Source organism: Nerophis ophidion, linkage group LG05, assembly GCF_033978795.1.
Source record: "Nerophis ophidion isolate RoL-2023_Sa linkage group LG05, RoL_Noph_v1.0, whole genome shotgun sequence".
In the NCBI taxonomy this organism is placed as follows: Eukaryota; Metazoa; Chordata; class Actinopteri; order Syngnathiformes; family Syngnathidae; genus Nerophis; species Nerophis ophidion.
The window spans coordinates 11,158,452-11,165,843 of NC_084615.1; the positions used below are offsets into that span (position 1 = coordinate 11,158,452).

The 7,392-nt window shown below is 47.2% G+C and overlaps 1 long non-coding RNA gene across 2 annotated transcripts; it reads left to right on the forward strand.

Moving 5' to 3' along the window:
- The first annotated feature begins 1,590 nt into the window (after window positions 1-1,590).
- Window positions 1,591-6,559, forward strand: LOC133552653 (uncharacterized). 2 transcript variants are annotated; one of them, XR_009806737.1, is made up of 3 exons: window positions 1,591-2,092; window positions 2,238-5,394; window positions 5,540-6,559. It is a non-coding gene; the product is annotated as an uncharacterized LOC133552653 (long non-coding RNA). The 2 variants fall into 2 exon arrangements; XR_009806736.1 differs by having other exon boundaries at window positions 2,238-6,559.
- Window positions 6,560-7,392: the final 833 nt, after the last annotated feature.

Sequence of the window (7,392 nt, forward strand, 5' to 3'; positions counted from 1 at the left end):
AAGTAATATAAAAATGAATCAAATCTGTTGATGTAGTTAAGCATAGAACTAATTGTTGTTCAAAAAAAATATTGATTTTAAATGGAGAATTGTTTTTGGACACGGAATGGAATGTTGAACCCCGAGCATCAAAATAGATTTGCAGCCCTTTCATGATGAAAAACAACGATCCAGATCCACACCAAGATGATATCATTCCTTCCTTCGCCGTCACGCCAGCCTTTGCACACGACTTCAAACTGGACGTCATTGGATGAAATATTGTCAGACATATTCTGTGCTGATTGACAGCTTGCCGTGTGACGTCTGACTTTAGTTCCTAGAACCTGGACAGCAGTTTCATCATTTCGTGTGTTCATATTCTGCAGAAGTGTGTGTGTGTGTGTGTGTGTGTGTGTGTGTGTGTGTGTGTGTGTGTGTGTGTGTGTGTGTGTGTGTGTGTGTGTGTGTGTGTGTGTGTGTGTGACAGATGTGTGCGTGCTCAGAGGCGACTTGCGGGACTCGTGTCAGCCGCCTCCTCCTCTGGGGTCCGGCGAGCGGCTGTCTCAAATTGTTGATAGGGCGTCGCCGTGGCAACCGCCATGTTGACGCGCACCCGAGCCAGAAAACCTGAGTTTGAAGCGCGCAGAGTCCGCTTGCTTGTGTAGCAGGATGTGCTGAGTCAGCGTTCTGGGAATGTTTGTGTGGACGTCCATCTCTGACGTGTCTTCATGAGGACACTCAGGTCCACGGAAGACAGATGTCAGGATGAATGTTTGTGTGGACGTCCATCTTTGATGTGTCTTCATGAGGACACTCAGGTCCACGGAAGACAGATGTCAGGATGAATGTTTGTGTGGACGTCCATCTCTGACGTGTCTTCATGAGGACACTCAGGTCCACGGAAGACAGATGTCAGGATGAATGTTTGTGTGGACGTCCATCTCTGACGTGTCTTCATGAGGACACTCAGGTCCACGGAAGACAGATGTCAGGATGAATGTTTGTGTGGACGTCCATCTCTGACGTGTCTTCATGAGGACACTCAGGTCCACGGAAGACAGATGTCAGGATGAATGTTTGTGTGGACGTCCATCTTTGATGTGTCTTCATGAGGACACTCAGGTCCACGGAAGACAGATGTCAGGATGAATGTTTGTGTGGACGTCCATCTCTGACGTGTCTTCATGAGGACACTCAGGTCCACGGAAGACAGATGTCAGGATGAATGTTTGTGTGGACGTCCATCTCTGACGTGTCTTCATGAGGACACTCAGGTCCACGGAAGACAGATGTCAGGATGAATGTTTGTGTGGACGTCCATCTTTGATGTGTCTTCATGAGGACACTCAGGTCCACGGAAGACAGATGTCAGGATGAATGTTTGTGTGGACGTCCATCTCTGACGTGTCTTCATGAGGACACTCAGGTCCACGGAAGACAGATGTCAGGATGAATGTTTGTGTGGACGTCCATCTCTGACGTGTCTTCATGAGGACACTCAGGTCCACGGAAGACAGATGTCAGGATGAATGTTTGTGTGGACGTCCATCTCTGACGTGTCTTCATGAGGACACTCAGGTCCACGGAAGACAGATGTCAGGATGAATGTTTGTGTGGACGTCCATCTTTGATGTGTCTTCATGAGGACACTCAGGTCCACGGAAGACAGATGTCAGGATGAATGTTTGTGTGGACGTCCATCTCTGACGTGTCTTCATGAGGACACTCAGGTCCACGGAAGACAGATGTCAGGATGAATGTTTGTGTGGACGTCCATCTCTGACGTGTCTTCATGAGGACACTCAGGTCCACGGAAGACAGATGTCAGGATGAATGTTTGTGTGGACGTCCATCTTTGATGTGTCTTCATGAGGACACTCAGGTCCACGGAAGACAGATGTCAGGATGAATGTTTGTGTGGACGTCCATCTTTGACGTGTCTTCATGAGGACACTCAGGTCCACGGAAGACAGATGTCAGGATGAATGTTTGTGTGGACGTCCATCTCTGACGTGTCTTCATGAGGACACTCAGGTCCACGGAAGACAGATGTCAGGATGAATGTTTGTGTGGACGTCCATCTTTGATGTGTCTTCATGAGGACACTCAGGTCCACGGAAGACAGATGTCAGGATGAATGTTTGTGTGGACGTCCATCTCTGACGTGTCTTCATGAGGACACTCAGGTCGACAGATGTCAGGATGAATGTTTGTGTGGACGTCCATCTCTGACGTGTCTTAATGAGGACACTCAGGTCCACGGAAGACAGATGTCAGGATGAATGTTTGTGTGGACGTCCATCTCTGACGTGTCTTCATGAGGACACTCAGGTCCACAGAAGACAGATGTCAGGATGAATATTTGTGTGGACGTCCATCTTTGATGTGTCTTCATGAGGACACTCAGGTCCACAGAAGACAGATGTCAGGATGAATATTTGTGTGGACGTCCATCTTTGATGTGTCTTCATGAGGACACTCAGGTCCACGGAAGACAGATGTCAGGGTGAATGTTTGTGTGGACGTCCATCTCTGACGTGTCTTAATGAGGACACTCAGGTCCACGGAAGACAGATGTCAGGGTGAATGTTTGTGTGGACGTCCATCTCTGACGTGTCTTAATGAGGACACTCAGGTCCACGGAAGACAGATGTCAGGATGAATGTTTGTGTGGACGTCCATCTCTGACGTGTCTTCATGAGGACACTCAGGTCCACGGAAGACAGATGTCAGGGTGAATGTTTGTGTGGACGTCCATCTCTGACGTGTCTTAATGAGGACACTCAGGTCCACGGAAGACAGATGTCAGGATGAATATTTGTGTGGACGTCCATCTCTGACGTGTCTTCATGAGGACACTCAGGTCCACAGAAGACAGATGTCAGGATGAATGTTTGTGTGGACGTCCATCTCTGACGTGTCTTCATGAGGACACTCAGGTCCACGGAAGACAGATGTCAGGATGAATGTTTGTGTGGACGTCCATCTCTGACGTGTCTTCATGAGGACACTCAGGTCCACAGAAGACAGATGTCAGGACGAATATTTGTGTGGACGTCCATCTCTGACGTGTCTTCATGAGGACACTCAGGTCCACAGAAGACAGATGTCAGGGTGAATGTTTGTGTGGACGTCCATCTCTGACGTGTCTTCATGAGGACACTCAGGTCCACGGAAGACAGATGTCAGGGTGAATGTTTGTGTGGACGTCCATCTTTGACGTGTCTTCATGAGGACACTCAGGTCCACGGAAGACAGATGTCAGGGTGAATGTTTGTGTGGACGTCCATCTCTGACGTGTCTTCATGAGGACACTCAGGTCCACGGAAGACAGATGTCAGGGTGAATGTTTGTGTGGACGTCCATCTTTGACGTGTCTTCATGAGGACACTCAGGTCCACGGAAGACAGATGTCAGGATGAATGTTTGTGTGGACGTCCATCTTTGACGTGTCTTCATGAGGACACTCAGGTCCACGGAAGACAGATGTCAGGATGAATGTTTGTGTGGACGTCCATCTCTGACGTGTCTTCATGAGGACACTCAGGTCCACGGAAGACAGATGTCAGGATGAATGTTTGTGTGGACGTCCATCTTTGATGTGTCTTCATGAGGACACTCAGGTCCACGGAAGACAGATGTCAGGGTGAATGTTTGTGTGGACGTCCATCTCTGACGTGTCTTCATGAGGACACTCAGGTCCACGGAAGACAGATGTCAGGGTGAATGTTTGTGTGGACGTCCATCTCTGACGTGTCTTCATGAGGACACTCAGGTCCACAGAAGACAGATGTCAGGGTGAATGTTTGTGTGGACGTCCATCTCTGACGTGTCTTCATGAGGACACTCAGGTCCACGGAAGACAGATGTCAGGGTGAATGTTTGTGTGGACGTCCATCTCTGACGTGTCTTCATGAGGACACTCAGGTCCACAGATGTGAGGATGAAGGTTTGTGTGGACGTCCATCTTTGACGTGTCTTCATGAGGACACTCAGGTCCACAGATGTGAGGATGAATGTTTGTGTGGACGTCCATCTTTGACGTGTCTTCATGAGGACACTCAGGTCCACGGAAGACAGATGTCAGGGTGAATGTTTGTGTGGACGTCCATCTCTGACGTGTCTTCATGAGGACACTCAGGTCCACAGATGTGAGGATGAAGGTTTGTGTGGACGTCCATCTTTGACGTGTCTTCATGAGGACACTCAGGTCCACAGATGTGAGGATGAATGTTTGTGTGGACGTCCATCTTTGACGTGTCTTCATGAGGACACTCAGGTCCACGGAAGACAGATGTCAGGGTGAATGTTTGTGTGGACGTCCATCTTTGATGTGTCTTCATGAGGACACTCAGGTCCACGGAAGACAGATGTCAGGATGAATATTTGTGTGGACGTCCATCTCTGACGTGTCTTCATGAGGACACTCAGGTCCACGGAAGACAGATGTCAGGATGAATATTTGTGTGGACGTCCATCTTTGACGTGTCTTCATGAGGACACTCAGGTCCACGGAAGACAGATGTCAGGATGAATGTTTGTGTGGACGTCCATCTCTGACGTGTCTTCATGAGGACACTCAGGTCCACGGAAGACAGGATGAATGTTTGTGTGGACGTCCATCTCTGACGTGTCTTCATGAGGACACTCAGGTCCAGGGAAGACAGATGTCAGGATGAATGTTTGTGTGGACGTCCATCTCTGACGTGTCTTCATGAGGACACTCAGGTCCACAGAAGACAGATGTCAGGGTGAATGTTTGTGTGGACGTCCATCTTTGATGTGTCTTCATGAGGACACTCAGGTCCACGGAAGACAGATGTCAGGATGAATGTTTGTGTGGACGTCCATCTCTGACGTGTCTTCATGAGGACACTCAGGTCCACGGGAGACAGATGTCAGGATGAATGTTTGTGTGGACGTCCATCTCTGACGTGTCTTCATGAGGACACTCAGGTCCACGGAAGACAGATGTCAGGGTGAATGTTTGTGTGGACGTCCATCTTTGATGTGTCTTCATGAGGACACTCAGGTCCACGGAAGACAGATGTCAGGATGAATGTTTGTGTGGACGTCCATCTCTGACGTGTCTTCATGAGGACACTCAGGTCCACAGAAGACAGATGTCAGGATGAATATTTGTGTGGACGTCCATCTTTGACGTGTCTTCATGAGGACACTCAGGTCCACGGAAGACAGATGTCAGGATGAATGTTTGTGTGGACGTCCATCTTTGATGTGTCTTCATGAGGACACTCAGGTCCACGGAAGACAGATTTTAGGATGAATGTTTGTGTGGACGTCCATCTTTGATGTGTCTTCATGAGGACACTCAGGTCCACGGAAGACAGATGTCAGGATGAATGTTTGTGTGGACGTCCATCTCTGACGTGTCTTCATGAGGACACTCAGGTCCACGGAAGACAGGATGAATGTTTGTGTGGACGTCCATCTCTGACGTGTCTTCATGAGGACACTCAGGTCCAGGGAAGACAGATGTCAGGATGAATGTTTGTGTGGACGTCCATCTCTGACGTGTCTTCATGAGGACACTCAGGTCCACAGAAGACAGATGTCAGGGTGAATGTTTGTGTGGACGTCCATCTTTGATGTGTCTTCATGAGGACACTCAGGTCCACGGAAGACAGATGTCAGGATGAATGTTTGTGTGGACGTCCATCTCTGACGTGTCTTCATGAGGACACTCAGGTCCACGGGAGACAGATGTCAGGATGAATGTTTGTGTGGACGTCCATCTCTGACGTGTCTTCATGAGGACACTCAGGTCCACGGAAGACAGATGTCAGGGTGAATGTTTGTGTGGACGTCCATCTTTGATGTGTCTTCATGAGGACACTCAGGTCCACGGAAGACAGATGTCAGGATGAATGTTTGTGTGGACGTCCATCTCTGACGTGTCTTCATGAGGACACTCAGGTCCACAGAAGACAGATGTCAGGATGAATATTTGTGTGGACGTCCATCTTTGACGTGTCTTCATGAGGACACTCAGGTCCACGGAAGACAGATGTCAGGATGAATGTTTGTGTGGACGTCCATCTTTGATGTGTCTTCATGAGGACACTCAGGTCCACGGAAGACAGATTTTAGGATGAATGTTTGTGTGGACGTCCATCTTTGATGTGTCTTCATGAGGACACTCAGGTCCACGGAAGACAGATGTCAGGGTGAATGTTGGAGATGAGACACAGGTGGAAGACCTTCCACTGTTATCTTCTGCTGTGCAGGAACTTCTACTATAATTTTTTGGCTTTTTTTTTTTATGGTTGTGACATATTTTTTTAGACATTTTCGGCCATTGTCTTTTCTTTTTTTCCCCCATAAGAAGAGAGAAAAAGACATCTTGTATTTGCACTTTCTCACCAGGTGAAATGTAAATGTGATGAATGAAGACTTCTATTTGTGTGTTTGCTGCATTCACTCATTCAAGGTATGCTCTTTGTGTGTGTTTGTATGCTGTTGCCATGGATACCGCACAGCATGAATCCTTGTCATTCTTCCTGCTGGACTCAAATTATTACAATAATAATAAAGACTATTTCTCTTTGTGGATGAAGACGAGCAAAGAGGTTTTTACTGGAGCTGCAGCTGAGTGGAGATGTTGTGGATGTTCATGTTTCATGTGTGGATGTTCATGTTTCATGTGTGGATGTTCATGTTTCATGTGTGGATGTTCATGTTTCATGTGTGGATGTTCATGTTTCATGTGTGGATGTTCATGTTTCATGTGTGGATGTTCATGTTTCATGTGTGGATGTTCATGTTTCATGTGTGGATGTTCATGTTTCATGTGTGGATGTCAATGTTTCATGTGTGGATGTCCATGTTTCATGTGTGGATGTTCACGTTTCATGTGTGGAAGTTCATGTTTCATGTGTGGATGTTCATGTTTCTTGTGTGAATGTTCATGTTTCATGTGTGGATGTTCATGTTTCATGTGTGGATGTTCATGTTTCATGTGTGAATGTTCATGTTTCATGTGTGGATGTTCATGTTTCATGTGTGAATGTTCATGTTTCATGTGTGGATGTTCATGTTTCATGTGTGGATGTTCATGTTTCCCGCGTGGATGTTCATGTTTCATGTGTGGATGTTCATGTTTCCCGTGTGGATGTTCATGTTTCATGTGTGGATGTTCATGTTTCCCGTGTGGATGTTCATGTTTCCCGTGTGGATGTTCATGTTTCCCGCGTGGATGTTCATGTTTCATGTGTGGATGTTCATGTTTCATGCGTGGATGTTCATGTTTCCCGTGTGGATGTTCATGTTTCATGTGTGGATGTTTGTGTTTCATGTGTGGATGTTCATGTTTCATGTGTGGATGTTCATGTTTCATGTGTGGATGTTCATGTTTCATGTGTGGATGTTCATGTTTCATGTGTGGATGTT